This window comes from Cryptomeria japonica, chromosome 8 (genome assembly GCF_030272615.1).
Source record: "Cryptomeria japonica chromosome 8, Sugi_1.0, whole genome shotgun sequence".
Classification (NCBI taxonomy): Eukaryota; Viridiplantae; Streptophyta; class Pinopsida; order Cupressales; family Cupressaceae; genus Cryptomeria; species Cryptomeria japonica.
This window is the reverse complement of record NC_081412.1, coordinates 221,367,952-221,385,392: the sequence shown is the minus strand read 5'-3', so window position 1 is coordinate 221,385,392 and position 17,441 is coordinate 221,367,952.

The window sequence follows — 17,441 nt, the reverse complement described above, 5'->3', positions numbered from 1 at the left end:
ATGCAGGTGGACTTATGACCATTGGGATCGAGGGAGCACTAGCTAGTGATGATGAGGCTATATAGGCGATTGGCGACAGACGAGATAGAGATACTGAGTGCAGTGGGACTAGATTTCATCGGTTGATGGTTGAGTACTAGGGCACACAGCCATGATGACTATGTTGGTCGAGTGGTGGGACAATAGGACTTGTACCTTCCATCTACCCATAAGAGAGGCCACTATCACATTGTTAGACATGTGGAGGATCTTGAAGATCCCCATTTGTGGCATGATTCCTGAGTACAGGCTGGACATCACGTATTTCTATCTATGGGAGGTTTGTGAGTGGGATGCGTTGTCTATGGAGGATAGGACATGAATGCACTTAGGGAGGGCGATGGAGATTCAACACATTCCATGGCTAGTTCTCATGATCTGTAGATTCCTCAGTGGACAAGTGATTCCTAACTTGGGGGGACACGGGTTTCTAATTGGATGGAGTTGATGTGTATACTATATGGTACACGATTGTGCAGAGTATGCATGGGGAGCAGCGATGCTCACGCAGCTGTATCATGATATTCATCTAGCTGTATATCAGGAGTATGCAAGTCTATAGGTAGGGCTAACCTTGCTTTATATATGGGCATGGGAGCACATTGCGATGACTAGACCAGTTGGGGTGCAGGACAAATGGCGACGATTCCCTTATATAGACCAATACAAGGAGATGTTGCATTATACTGGGATGGGAGCTATATGGTTATGGCGATGCATTTTTGGATAGCGAGTGATCGAGGGGGGACTAGCAGCTACATTGGGCAGGGGTTGACATGTGGCTTTTTGGGAGATCAGTGTATGTCATGGAGTATTTTGCATCATACAGGGTGGCCCAATAGTTTGGACAAGTTCAGGACATAGTGGGTGATGTGCCATTGTACCCACGACTGACATGAGAGGTAGGGACATGGGGGCAGACTGTGACCCCTTTAGAGGTGAGGAATAGATTTCAGACAACATCCTACATGGTTTGGGATGAGCAGAGGGGTGCGAGGGAGGATCCTAGTATGACATGAGCCTATAGGTGATGGTGGGAGGCCCGCCAGCCAGTGTGATTGACCATTCCAGGGGCATTGGAGTATGATGGGCTTCATCCATCAATGGATGAGATATTTGGAGGAGAGGAGGATGCTCCTATGGATAGATTTGTGGTCAGAGGAGGTAGGGGTTCCCAGAGGAAGAGGAGGGGAGTGGCAAGGAGGGGAGGAGCACAAGGGAGGGGACCATAGGTACCAGTTGCATCCATAAGCCAAGTGGCAAGACATGGAGAGGGGGGAGGTGGTGAGGCAGAGCCCATGGACATCCCTGATGTATAGGTACAGGATGTTCGGATGCAGATTGATGATAGGATATCTTAGGGGGAGCATGATAGGGTCATATAGGAGAGGGATACAGCCAGGGTGAGGGTGCAGACCCTTGAGGAGGAGATGTAGGTAGAGAGAGAGAGAGGGTGGATATCCTACAAGATAAGGTGGGGAGGTTGTAGAGGGAGGTGGGTGATTTGATAGAGAGCCTTCAGACGGATCACACAGAGGTGGAGGACTTGCAGAGGGAGGGGTAGGATGTGGAGAGGATGCTAGAGGAGGCTAGGATAGGGACAACGATTGGAGAGCTACAGATTACACTTCAACAGCAGGATGAGGATTTAGAGAGTCTCTAGGCCAGAGTCCATAGGGCAAAGGTGGATGTGACTCTCCTGCGGGAAGAGAGATACAACATGACAGATGCTAGTCCCCACAGGGCTAAGCTAGATGTATGCGAATATGATGCAGCAAAGGGATAGGGCAGAGAGAGAAGGGTGAGAGGTTACATATTATAGGGGATTATACCATGGAGTCATCCCAGCCAATCATAGGGCAGCATCATACATAAAGAGTGTGTGATCACACAGGACACATAGTCAGCGCCCGAGTCAGAGTCCGTAGACAGGGGGTCAGTGGGTATGAGGCCACCGAGGATAGGAGGTACAAGACCATCCCGAGGAGGAGGAGGGGATGAGGAGGGATCTGGAGAGATGAGGGGGAGAGATATCTCTATGTGACATTGTATATTATTTTGACCCTTCAGGGCAGCCATTGTACCATGATTGTCATATTCATTTTTGAGATATATATGATATATGATTTTTGGTGCGTATATTATGATGGACATTATTTATGATGTGATGTATTGATGATGATTATGCATATGTTGTGCTGGCCTATTTATCATCCAAGATGGATGCTTTTATATGCATGTGCTTATGACATGTTACTGACACCTTGATGGATGCAGGATGATTATCTTGGCTTATATGAGCTATATAGATATATATTTTGGATTTTATGATGCATGTTATAAAATGTTTGATGCATGATGTAATATTTATGATTTTTGGATGATTTTGGAGAAAGATTTATATGATGCATAGTTGTTCTTTGTATGTGATGGACCAAAATTTGAAAATACATAATTTGATTAAATGGATTAATCTATAATGAATATGTACACTATGATGGATAATGCACCTTAAGTGAATAATGCAACAAAATTTGTAAAGAAAACTAAATGATGGACACACGAATAATGCAACAAAATTTGTAATGTAAATTAAATGATGTACACACCGTATAAAATAAAAATGAATAATGCAACAAAATTTGTAATGCAAACTAAATGATGTACACACCGTACAAAATAAAAATGAATAATGAAACAAAATTTGTAATTTAAACTAAATGATGTACACACCGTACAAAATAAAAAATGAATAATGCATCTGACACACTAAAATAAATAATGCACTGGAAAAACTAAAATGAATAATGCACCTATATGGACAATGCACATTTTTTAAGAATATGGCAATCATAATACAATAACCTGGGGTGGCTATAAGAAAATGGGGGGAATAAATTGAGGTCTCCAAAATGTGAAAGAGAGAAATGATCGGAGAAATGCAATGATAGGAAATGGATAGGGAGATTTGTTGTGCACAAAATGTGGAGAGCCAACCTAGTTTGATATTGCCAAGGGTAGTCTAAACCCCTGATTATAGGAACCAGGATGCCATGAAAAACCCAAGGTGTGGACTAACTCTCAGACAAATAGGTATGCCTTGCACACAACCATGCAAGTGTTGATAAACACTAATACAGGGTTGTCAGTTCATAGAAGGAAAACCTTCAAACACACCATACAACAAAAACATGCCCTAGTATACACCACCCCATAACATATCCAGATATAGAAGATCCTGATAGCCGTAAGTAGGTGTAGTCTTGGGATAGAAAAATGCAAGTCTAAGTAAAAGGATCAAACCATGCAAACAAAATGCACATGGCCAGCTGATATCTCTTGCCAAGAGTAGGACTTAGGATTGTGGATAAATGGCTGGACTAGGGAAGGATGCATCCCGATGTGTAGGAGTGACTAATCGATCTGAACGGGCAATAGAGCAGATGGCATGGACACCTGTGTGAAGATATGACACTTGATTGTTGGGTTTTGATGGAGTACATGTGGATGAGTTCTTAGATAATGCACAAGTCAAGAAGAAGCTTAAGCTTAGGACTAGGAATTAAGCTCAGTTAACTAGGATGGAAGCTTAGTTTGATGGGATGATCTTTATTCATGATTCAAGCAAAGAGTCATCATCATATGGATAATCGGTCTATTCAGGGTAGTTTATTGGATAAGTGGACACTTTTCTAGTTAGAAAGAAGGAGACAACTGGTAGAAAACAGGGTGATGGATGTCATGGTAGAAGGTTTATGCAGTGGCGTGGATTAAAGAATATGGGTATCGGGTGGGTGGATGTGGAAGATAGAGTCTTGACCTAATAGCCGATGGATCTAGATTATTTACCTTGATGCCTGTAAATAGGTTTCCACCAAGGTACTTTCCCATAGCTCCACAAAGTGGTTTTCATTGACGGACAAATTGATTTTTTTCTTTACTTCTTTTTTTTTTCATTTTTTTGTATTTTTCTTGATTTTATTTTATTTTTGTATCTTTTGACTTTTAGACAATTGGCGACCTTCTGAGGAAAAGGCATAAAATATCTTCAAGTGCATGATGTTCATAGGCTCATCCAATGGATCTCCTTTTATTAGCCAACTAATATACCCCTGGTCCATATTTTCCTATAATTACATACGGTCCAAGCCAATTAGACTCAAACTTGCCTTTCTTTTCTCTTTCTCGAAGATTTTTCTTATTTTCCATAAGGACAAGATCACCAACTTCAAATTCTCGGGTTCTGACCTTCCTGTTGTAGCTCAAGCGTAGGTGATTTTGATATACTTAGAGATGATTCAAGGCCTTGAGGTACCTTTCATCTAACAATTCTAGCTCTTGTAGCCTCACAACTCTATAATCCTCACCAGTGAGGATATTCTACAAGGATACCCTTAGGAAGGGGATCTCGATCTCAAGAGGGAGGACAACCTCAGAGCCAAAAACAAGGGAATATGGAGTGGCGCCTGTGGGCGTGTGGATGGAGGTGCGGTAAGCCCACAGAGCAGGATGGAATTGGAGGTGCCAGTCATGGCTAGCTTCATTGACTGTTTTTTTTTAAGGATTTTGATTAAGGTCTTACTAGAAGCCTCAACTTGACTATTGCCTTGCAGGTAAAAGGGGGTGGAGAAGTGGTGCTGGATATCAAACTTTTGACATACCTCTTTAACATCCTAATTCTTGAAGGGTATGCCATTATCTATGTTGATAACTTTGGGGATTCCATATTAACAGATTAAATAGTTCAGAATGAATTTAGAGATCTACTTCCTAGTGGTGAAGGTAAGAGGGATGGCCTCCACCCACTTGGTGAAGTATTCAGTGGTGGTGATGATGAATTTGTGACTGTTAGAGGATGTAGGGTGGATTTTCCCAATGAGATCGAGCCCCCATTATGAGAAGGGCCAGGGTGTGATAAAAGGATGTAGATCCTATGATGGAGAGTGAATCTTGTCACCATGCTTTTGACAAGGGATGCATTTCTTCACATAATTATATGCATCTTCTTCCATAGTAGGTCAGTAGTATCCTGTTCGCAAGAGCTTTTTAGCCAAAGTGAGACCACTTCAGTCCACCCCACAAATACCTTCATGCACTTCACGTAGTGCCCATTTAGCCTCTTGTTTGTCTAGACACCTTAGGAGGGAAGAATCAAAATGCCCTCTGAATAGGGTGTCTCCAAGGATGGTGTAATGGGCGCAACAGTGGATAAAGGTTTGTTGTTGGGTTTTGGTGAGGTGTGGAGGAATGGTGTTATCTCTTAGGTAGGTGAAGGTCTCTCATTACGAAGGGGATTCGAGGCCAACATTTACACACACCATTTTGGACTTAGGTAGATCGTGTGCTGGTATGAGGAGTTGCTTGACCAAAAACTCACATTTTTTACTATGTGGTGGTATTTGAAGGAGTGAACCAATAGTAGCCATTGTATATGTAGCTCTATTGTTTGTGCATGAAATCTGATCAAATTTGATTGATGCAAAGTGATTCTTGAGATCCTCAACCATACTACGATAAAGAAGAAGTTTGTCATGTCTTTTGTTCGGTACTCATCATTGACTTGTTTAATGATAAGTTGGGAATCACCATAGACATGTAATTCCAATATCTTCCATTGGATAGCCAAACAGAGTCTAGTGATTAGTGCTTCATATTCTTCAATGTTGTTGATGCATGCAAAGGTTATCTTGTATGATTTAGTGATACAATCTCCTTGAGGTGTGACTAATAATATGCCTGCCCCCGATCCATTTTGTGTGCAAGAACCATCAAAATACAACTGCCATGTAGAAGACATAGTGACAGTCATTATGGATTCATCTAGAAATTCTGTGAAGATTGGGTGATCACCTTGAAGCGGAGCATCGACTAGTTGATCTTCTATCACTCGTCCCTTGATTTCTTTTCTATCTACATATTCAATGTTGAACTCACTTAATAACATGAATCATTTATCAGTTCTTCCCCTAAGAGAAGCCTTTGATAAGATGTACTTGAGAGGGTCAATTTTAGCAATCAATTTTGTTTTGTTGTTAAGAATGTAGTGCTAAAGTTTTTGTGTGATAAAGATAAGTGCTAAGCATGCTCTTTCAATAGGGGTATAATTGAGCTCATACCCTACTAATGTGTGACTGATATAGTATATAGCATGCTCTTTTCCCTGATCATTTTCCTATGCCAATAATGCCCCCAATGCCACTGTGGTTGCTGATATGTACAAAAGGAGTGCCTATCCTGGAATAGGAGGCATAAGTACAAGAGGTGATGCGAGGTATTATTTGATTTTCTCAAAAGCCTTTTGACATAGGCGGTCCCATTTGAATTTGGTATCCTTGCGTTGTAAGTGCACAAATGGGTGACATTTATCTGCGAGTTGTGAAATGAAGCGTCTGGTGGATTGGAGCTTTCCTTGGAGTCTGTGCAGTTGTCTAAGAGTCTTAGGGGGAGGGATTTCCATGATAGCTTTCACCTTTGCAAGATCAACCTCTATGCCTCTATGGGAAACAATGAAACCTAATAGTTTCCTAAATGTAACACCAAAGACATGTTTCTTTGGATTTAGGTGCAGCTTATACTTTTCCAATCCCTCAAAGATCTTCCTTAGGATGGGGATGTACTCATGTCTTGTCTTGGACTTTCCTAGGAGATCATCCACATAATCCTCCGTGATTTTATGCAAAACATCATCAAAGATTATTATTATTGCTCATTGATATGTTTCTCCAATACCCTTGAGACCAAAAGGCATGGCTTGATAACAAAAGGTGCCCCATGGTGTTGTGAATGTTATTTTGTGTTGGTCCTCTTTTGCAATCCTGATCTGATTGTACCTAGAAAATCCATCCATAAGTGTTAACATTTCATGTCCCGCAGTGAGATCTACGATCATGTCTATGTTGGGGAGTGGGAAGTCATCTTTAGCGTACACTTTATTCAAATCTCAAAAATCTGTACAAATGCGGATGCCCCTAGTAGCTTTGCTAATGGGGACAATGTTGGATACCCACTCAGGATAATCTATTGGTTTTATGAATCCAGCATCCAACATCTTCTGAAGTTCTTCTTTGACAAGGAGTGCAATATGTGGATGCATCTTACATAATTTCTTCTTTATAGGTTTAGCATCTAGACGAACAACAAGATTCTGGACTACTAAGTTGGGATCAAGGGCCGACATGTCAGCATATGACCAGGAAAAGTTTATCTTGGTTTATGTGAGAAAATTGATGAAGTTCTATTTTTCTTGATCTCACGGGGACTTAGCAAGGAGCATGTTATTTGGGGTGTCTTCAGTGCCCACATTGATAGTGTTAGTTTCCTCTATTAGTAAAGTTGACCTGTCTTGTTGTGGAGGAACAATGGTAGGGAGGTCAAGTCCCTCATCCTCAAGTGCCTAATCCAGGTTTTCACTTGTGGATACATCCTTTATTTTTACTTTTTCCTCATCCAAAGGTTCCTCGGGGAGGTTTTCACCTAAGGAATCATGAGTTTTCTTTTTTCTATCATAATTGTGACTAAGGGAATTGACCTGACTACCAAAGTATTCATTCTCATGATGTTGGATCCCATGAACTCTTTTGTAGTCTTCTAAATTGCACATAGTCAGGAGAGCCATGAGAGCATTATCATCGCTACATATGTCCAAAGCAGGTTTGTCTCATTGGTCCCAATCTATAAGCTTAGGGTGGACAAGTTGCAGCTCATGTGGAGTGGAAGGGATTATGGGGGTGATGGTGTTGATATGGGTGTCAAAGAAGATGTCACCTTCGTATTCAAAAGTCATTTCATGAAATTCCTCTTCATCAGAGTCTTTGACATCCAAGAAGGGACTTGAAGGGGTACCAACAATTGTGATCTTAGGTACCGGAGTGTAACCCAAGCCCCTGTTACACTTGTATGAGATAGGATTTATTGGTGCTTTGATTCCTTTTTCTTCTGGCCCCAGGCCATGTCCTTTATAACCCATCTTATCCACTATCATTGATGCTTTTGGATATATCTTCTTGGGAATCTTTGTTGGTTCTTCATCCTATTCATAGTACAACCAAGAGGAAACATTTGTCTCAAGACTCTCTTCATCAAGTGGGCCCCATTGCTTGAAGGTGGTGTCTTTGTATTATATAGTGGGCTTCTGATCCTTTTTATTTCTTTAGTCTTGCCAAATGACTTAGGAGACAAGGGGAGATTCCCTATTAATAAGACATCTTCAAGTTTGTATTCTCCACAACCAACGTCTACAATCTTGACTTTAGGTTTTGTTTGGGATGAGGTGGAGGCAACTTTAGATGCGTCAGATGCAGGAAGTGGAGTGAGTCTTTTTAATAGGAAATGGTATGGATGTTTCCCCTCTAAGAGCTTGCAATATTGAAAGGGTTGTGGATCACCTCTGATAGTGATCTCTCTACTGTTGAAGGGAAATTTAAGGCATTGGTGGTAAGTGGAGGGAACAGCTTGAAGGGAATGAATCCACGGGTGACCAAGTATAATGTTATAAGGGAGATCAAGATCTAAGAATTAGCAAGGGGTCTCAACTATAACAAGGCCCACTTAAAGAGGTAAAGTGATCATGCCTTTGGAAATCCTTTTTGCATCATCATAGGCTTTGATTGTGATTCCTCCTGATGTGTCAACCAGGTCCTCAGAAATTCCCAATTGCTTTATTACCTTGTATGTATAGAGATTGAGTCCAGATCCACCATCTATCAAGATATGTTTAACCTTGTGTTTCTGGATAAGAGCTTCAATATGCAATGGTTTATTATGATCATCATTGGAGGGAGCATCATTGCAGGTGAAAACAAGGTGGTGTTGGGCAGCAAGGTTTCCAATGTAGGCTTTGAACTGGGCAGCATTGATGTTGGCAAGGACATGTGATTCGAGAAGGGCTTGTTCAAAAATCTCCTTGTGGATGGGGGAGGTCTTGAGGAGCTCTAGGATGGAAATTTGTGCAAGAGTCTTCCCAAGGTGATCAAGGAGATCATATCAGTGGGTGGATGACATGGGGGGAGGATTCGGTGGGGGAGGAGCTCATTGGATAGTTACTCTTCCATGGCAACTGGTTACATTACAGTCATTATGAGAATGGGATGAGGAAGGTACGGTGCCTTGAATGACTATTTTAGTAGGGTTGGGTCTTCTTTCTAGTTGTGGAGGGGCAAGACCACCTTGAATAGTAACCCTAGGTCTGTTTTGGGAAGAGGGAGGGTTAGCTCCCTGGATAGTGATGATGTTGACATGGTTATCTATTGGCTCTATACGACCCACCAAAGAGTGAAGTCGGATATATATTTGGTATAATCATATTTCATAGCATTAGATGATGAGGCCTTTCCTTTGTCATGCTTTGGGAAGGGTTCCTACTACATCTTGAGTTTATCATTATTGTTACCAGGTTTTGTTGTTGCTACCTCAATATCACCCTTATCAATGAGATCTTGAATATAGTTCTTCAATTCCATACACTTTCGTGTATCATGCCCATTGATATGGTGATAGTCACAGTACTCATTCTCATTATATGACCTAGGTTTGGGTTGGTTAGGATAAAATGGGTGAGTTATCGGAAAGACAACTGCACCAGCTTGGACAAGCTTTTGAAACACAACCTCAATGGGCTCAGCAAGAGGGGTATACTCCCTTGGAGCCTAATTGATAGATTAGGGTGGTCACCCTTGGACTGAGACATTGTCGAGAGGCCTTTGAGATTGATTTTGGTTGTTTTGTTGAGTGTTGAATTGATGATTAGTGGTTGTGGATTTTGGAGGAGCGGCCACAGTTTGGACCCGCTTTGCATTAGTGACACCATCATTGACTACATTCTTATTTTTAGACTAAAATTTTGACTTATCATTATGCTGAGAGGAAGTATTCTGATTTGATTTTTGATAATGCTTTAGAGTTCCTTCCTCTAACAAAACACATTCAAGAGATAAGCTCTTGTCAGTCAACTTTTGGAAAGACTTTATACATTGAGATATCAAGGGTTTTGATAGTTCGAGTACTAGATTTTTTTGAAATAATTCAATTTGTTGTTGTTCTGGCATATCCCAATGGAATTTCTTTATAAGGTGTCACCACCTCTGCAAGAAGTTGGCGAAAGTTTCTCTAGGCCTCTATTTTGTGTTACAAAGGTCCATCATGGAAAAATCATTGACGATGTTGTAAGCATAATGGGCCATGAACTTTTCTGCTAAGTTTGGAAAGGAGGTGAGAGAACCTCTGGGTAGGGACGAGAACCATGCAAGAGCATCTCCTGTAAGACTCTTAGGGAAGATTCTACAAAGATATAAGTCACTATAAGAGAATTCTTGGCATAAGATGTGAAACTCGCGGACATGGTCTCGGGGGTCCCTCTGACCCTCATACTTTGTGAACTTTGACATCTCAAACCTTGGCAGGTAAGCTGCAACCGATATTGAAAGATCATAAGGACAAGGATAGAATTCCTCAAATGAATAAGGTTTTCTTTTTTTAGTCCCTTCCTTCATGTTTTTTATGATGTTTTTCATGTCCTGAATTTCTTTGATTATATCATGTTGTGGGTCTTGGACATGATGGACCGTGTTTGCCCTGGGTATTTGGTGAGTTGTGGAAGGTATACCACCACCACTAATATTTTGGTAGGATGAAGAAGTGGGAATTTGAGATGTGATGACCAATGTGACAGGGACTTGAGAGGTGATGATTGGTTGTGACCCACGGATTTTTGTGGCGTGAGGAAGAGAAGTATTGATGATGTTGGTGGTATTGTTGAGAGGAATAGAGGATTGAGGGATAGAGACATTTGGGTGGGTAGAAGATGATGACATAGAAGCATGTTGAAGAATGGAGGTGACCGAGTTGGATAATGGTATGGATGCTAAAAGGGAAGAAGAAGGTTGGATGGAAACCAGGGGAATGGATACCGCAGGTGATATAGATTGAGGCTGAATGACAGGAGCAACAATGTGAGTAGAAGCAAATTCTCCTTGTGGTTATTGATCAAGAATGGATCTATTGAACTCAGGGGGAAGGCGAGCTCCATTTTCAATAAGGGTCTTTAGGAGACCACTAGGATTGTGTCAGATGAATTTCTCCATAATTTCTTGATTGTATGAATCCTCTAGGAATGTTCTCACTTGCGAGGAGAGGTCATCTTGATCAACCATGTTAGGTTCCACTTATGGTTGTCGATCTTGAATGTTGGATTGTAAATTTTTCCCTTGTGTGGGGACTTGTGTAGGATCTAAGTATAGGACACTAATGTCTGACATGCCATACTGTTGTTCGGCCATCTTCTTCTTTTGAGATCAAGTTGTGACCATACAAGAATAATCTTAGGGAATATTAGTTGGAAGAAAAAGCTTGATGACATGACTTAGTAAAAATTTTGGGATTTTTATTTGATTTGGATTTGATGAAGTTGGATAGAATGATTGATGGGGTCCCTAGATTACAAAAAAAATTGATTAAGATTGCACCTTACTCCTTGGATGAGGATTTTAGGTGGGGGATGATGAAAACCACAAACAAGGTGACAACCAAGTTGGGTAAAATTTATACCTTAGGATAATGATCAAAGTCTCTTTCTACTAAGGATTGACTAATGATCCCAAGAAAAATAAAGACGCGGGATTGGGGTCTTGATCGACCCAAAAGATGAGGCAAAGGCACTTGGGGGAGATTCTTTCCCAGGCACAAAAACAAAATGATTAATTGATTTAAGATGAGGCCTAAATAAGACTTCACAAGGTATAAAACCTTAGAGTGAGGTTGATTTGATTTGGTTGATTGATTGAAGGATGATTGCTTAAGGATAAATTTGATTGATTGAGGATTTATTTGATTAAGGTTTGACTATGCTAAGTCCTTGGAAAATGTTGATGATGAAAGATCAAAGAGGGATAATAATGATGACTAGAAGAAATTGATGTCTAGATTATCCTTGGAATGGAAATGACTCAATAAGTGATAGGTTCGGATGGCAAATTGTATGAAGGAATGTGACCACCCTAATTTTGACGATAGTTGGTATTGAAAGACAAGCCTGATCCTTGGTGTTGGGCATGGACTCTTAGTTCATCACTAGCATCAAACTAATTTCTATGACCATGAATATAATCATGATATCTATGCAAGAAGTTCCTATGCTTAAGAAAGAGTTTGCAGTTGATGTACCAAAACTTACGATGTCTAATAAGTTGGGCTTGAGTGAGCTTCTTCTTCTTGATTGGATGGTGGATAGACTTCTTGGGATGCTTGTACAACTTAAGTTTATGGAACATGAGGTGGAAATGAGGTAGAATATTGGAATTTGACTATGAAAGATGTGAAAATTTGGATTTGAGAATGTTTGTCAAATGTGGAAAGTCGGGAGGTTGTTTGTCAATCTACTCTTGGCAAGAAAACATCAAGCATAGAAAACACATTGGCCAAGTGTAACACTCAATGTCGAGTGTGCAAGTGATGTGGGGCCTATATTAGCCCAAATTGATTTTATGGGTATAGCACAAATGAAAACACTTGAAGATAAGGCAACTTAGGCTGGAAAGTGGAAACCACTTGATAGGCCCCTTGCATAAGCAATACCTCACTCAAGTAGACAAGTAGATATTCTGGTAGCACTGGATCCCCTCGACACTCACTTCTTGGACATACCAGATTCTCTTACCCCAAATATCCAAGGATCTATTAGATGGGGGATTTATGTCTCATCTTGAGTGGATACATGAGGAGTAACTTCAGGGTATGATCTGCATCCCCTGCATTATCAAATGGAGGATTTTGTCTACTAAAACTGGTGTCTAGTATAATTTTTGAGGGATCACCAATCCGACGATGGATTCTTGAAGCAAGCCACTTAAGGTTCTAACCAACCTTATTAGTGCAGAGAGGGCCCCCACATACATCAAATTCACTCAACACTCCAGCCACCCGACCAACTTAATTATATAGCATCTTGAAAAACCCACTTGAGATCGCGTCGAGAGAGTCGATATCCCCGACATGTCCCAATTCGAGATACCCTTGTGGGGTGATAAAATCCCCAATCAAGAATAGCCCTCAACCACCAAAATGAAAAAGAGGGTGTTGTTGATCACTCATACTCTTACACCCAAGATCCACAAAGGCGAGGGGAAAGGATACTAGAGTGCAACGGTGGGTCCACCCAACACTAAATGTGCAACCACACCAAACACAAAAGATAATGGTTCATTTTAATTCAACATGTTCATAGTTTTCTAACTAGAAATGCAAAAAAAAAAACTAATTTAGTGGGAAAAGGTATGTCTTGGACCAACATGTTGTAGCAAAAATAGTTAGTAGTCTCAGTTTCTAGTCTTGGACAAACAGTGCAGATCTGCAAAACTCAGAATTTGATCAGTAAACAAAAATCCCAAAGGATATAGTGCAAGTGTTGAAGTAAGTCCACCAACTACAAAACCAGAAAGCGAGAAAAGACAGAATTTAAAATTCAAAAAATTTAACCGTAGTTATACCTGATCGAACGCGTTGATGTAGAGGCCTACGCACTGATGCACGTGTGTACGCATTTAGAAAAAAACAAAAAAAAACATAAATAGTTAGCGGGAAAACCAAAAATTTAAAATTTTAAGTATGTGAGGGAGTGAGATAATAGGGTCCAACGAACGCGCTAGAACCAGGGTACAAGCATTGATCCGCCTGCACACACGCAAATGCGCAATTAACCCGAAAAGTCAAATTTTACACTAAACCAAAATTTAAAACTTAATTTTTAAAAAAAAATTAACTAATTTTTTTTTTTGATTTTTTTTAACTAATTAGGAACAAAAATTAAAAATAAATCTAATCTATCCAACGAGGTGAACTCAAAACCACGGACGCGCTGAAGCCGTGATGGTCACGTTGATTAACAGTCCTGCAAAAGGGCGGGTTAGTGAAATTCAAATTTCAAATGCTCGCGTCGATGTATAAGTGCACGTGGTGTTTTGCAGACACTCGTGCTTGTCCACAACTTGCAACTAAAAATCATGAAAAACTTGCAAATTAAGATTAGATTTATGGGACGTGGGTCCCACAGGGCATGCCAAAATGAAGACGAGAAAAATTCAAGGAATGTGTAATGGTTAGAGAGATAAAAAACACAAAACATAAACACTAAAAAAATAAAATAACCATTACACCTTCCCTAAATTTCACCTTCTTCCTCAGATTGATCTCTTGATGAGGTTGAAGTAGCGCCCCTTTCTCCAACCTAATTCGATTAGCTCAATGGATTGATGTGGATGGCTCTCCAATGTGCACAACAAATGGATCAAAGGATTGGACTAGTGGATGTATGATGGATGCTTAAATGGGATGAAAGTTGCTAAGTGTGGATATGTAGGAAATTTGGCTATAGTGTGGACTCTTGAATGGATTCTTGGACTCAAGGTGGCAACATGAACTTACTAAAATTGGAGATATCAAATGAGGGGATGGAGACCCCAATTTATAGAATTGGATGGAGAAAAGTGGATGGTCAAGATTAAAAGGCAATGGAGGGCTAGGATTGAGAGGAAGAGATCACATGGATCAAGAGAAAATGGCATGACAAAGGGGGGTGGAGATCAAGAGATTTGTCATAAAGGCATTTCTTGTCTCCACCCTCCTCAAGGTACATGGGGAAGAGTTCCCAATGCACCTAGGAAGGATAAAAGGAATTAAAAATTCCTTGGGGGATGCACATGGAATTAAAAAACCTCAATATATTGTATGCATGGGGATTGGAAAAGGGAAAAGTAATTTTAAAATTCCTTGGGAAGATGGGAAACATGGGAGAATGTGATATTTTGAAAATCTCACATTCACCCAAAAAGGGATAATTTAACGTGGAAGGTGAGGAGGGGGACAAGAGGATTTAGACGGAAATGGCTATGGTTGAAATTTGTGCCTAATCATAGAGATTAGCCACTAACAAGGGATTAAAGGGACTATTTAGAAGAATTAAGTGGGGATTAGGAGCAAGTGGGATTTGTAGGAGGATTTGACTAGGAGAGAGAATGAGTGGGGGTAATTAAAAATTGAAGAATGATGATAAGTAGGATTATGAGGGTTTCTAGAAGAATTAATTAGACTAATGATGGATTAGAAAATCATGATTTGTAGGAATCACATGGATTAATTAATTAATTGAGATTAATTAATTAAAGGGGGGGATTAAGAATAATTAATTTTTGAAGGCTTTAGAAGAAAGAGGGAAAGTTGATTTATTAAATGAATCAATTATATGGACTATAGTGACAATAATATTTAAGTTAAATTCAATTAATATTGAGAAGAATAAAGGCTAACATAATTGTATAATTAACTATATAGGAGGGTTAAATTAATTTAAAATAATTAATTTAAGTGTCTATAGTACCGCCATAGGCATGCCCCACTCTAGACCAAACTCCCTCCTCACTCTATCAAAATAGAATGGCATGATAATGTAGCTATGGTGACCCTCTAGAATGCAATTCCACTGCATGTATCAGAGTTGTCTATGCTGACTTGGCCAAGTGGCCATTCACCAGTATGGCCTCCACACAATGCCATCTAGTCATAGTCTATCTATTGTCACTCTCTAGTACAATAGGTCACCTCTCTACCATGATATAGTGGTGCATGGATAAGAATATGATCGAGGCTCATCAATGTCCACATCAACTAGATACCATATTAGCCTAATGCATGCAATATGCTCAAACATATAGATTTGTAGAAGGTTGCATGTCATCAAACTCTTCCCCTCCCCATACGCATAGTCTCCCAAGTCATGGTAGAGATGAGCTAACATGCTCTTCTCCCATGTGAAACACAATGTGTTGCTCCTCCAGTTCATAAATGTTTATGTAAGGCCTTCATGCAATATGTGAATGCCTTACCTATTGGGGCATATGGCTAGCCCCGCTATAGTGATCATGAGTCTCCTCACTAGTGGAACTATGTTGGAAGGATGAAGTAACCATCAAATGAGAATCCAACTCTTCGTCTCCCTGCACGCATCTCTGCCAATGCAATAAATATGCTCTCTCCTCATGGTTGTCCATGAGTGATGTATCTGATATCTCACTATTCGTCCCTTCACTAGGAGTCTAAGAATGTGGTATTCATCCTCTAAGGTAATTGTCATCTCTCCCACTAGTAGGATGAATGTTAAGGTGTTAGGTCCCCATCTCTCCATCAAAGACATGAGCATGGGCCCATGATATTTGATAGTAAACATATTACAAATGTACCTCAAACCCATTGTATGTAAAATTTGTTGATCCACTCCATTTGGCTCCATGGATGGTGATATGTGAGTCTGATAGTATGCTCTCATAGGTACGACAATTCCTGCAAAATCAAAAATCATGAATCAATTAATTCATCAAGTGTCAATGACATCAAATCATCACCTAATCTACATCATCAAAGACCTTATTCCATGTGTACCACTCTGGTAACCCTTTCTACGGACCAAGGTGGACTAGAATGCCCTAGTGGAATCAAGGTTCCCTTGGAGGACTAGAGAAACTAGCAAGGACCAAAGCACTCTAAGTGGACCAGGGCGCTCTTGGTAGTAAACACATGAGAATTAGGGTTTCCAAGTAGTAAATTAGTCCAATGGAATGTAATATAATGTAGAGATGCAGTTGGATAAGCTTACCTCATCTTGTGACGTGTCATCAAGCATGGAATGCCTCAAGATCTCCATTCGAGTGGGAATTTTTGGTCATCGACATGACATTTTATACTATGTCGGCTCCTCTTTTGCAAAAACTGAATAAGACAAATGAATAGTGTCATTTTCACTATTTAAGGTATTATCTCTCCTAAACCCTAATTCTACATATTCTTCTTAATCTTTCATATCTTGAGCTAGAGAACTTCAATTCTTGCATTGTTGGTTGTGTGGAAAGCATGCTTTAGTTCTCTTCCTTACCAAATGTTCCCAAACTTTCTTTGGTCTTGTATCAAGTTTTCATTATGAGCATTCGTCATCACATCTCTTCACAATTAAATGTGGTAAACATAATACCCTATTTCAACTCACTAATTAGCAAGCTAAAATAGGGGGGCATATAGCTACCCTTGAGTTTCATCACTTTTAGTAAGCATTTAGGTGATTTTGTGATTTTATCTAACAATGTAGTTTTGTAGGATGCAGTTCCTAATGTTGTAATGTAGATATCATTGAGGGTTTTGTTCGACATATTATGGATATATCCTTTTTCCCACGAATGTTTACTTTTATGTACTTTAGCTTGCACATGCACATAGTGTCATATGATCGCTAAAGTGGGGGATAAATGTAGCGTTGTAAATTGTACACCCTTAATTAAGGTTGTCCAATTTCACGTTTAGGTTAGCACCCACCTTAGTGTGTTGAATTGCATTTTGCATTTTCAAGGTTCCTTTAAGCATTTAACTAT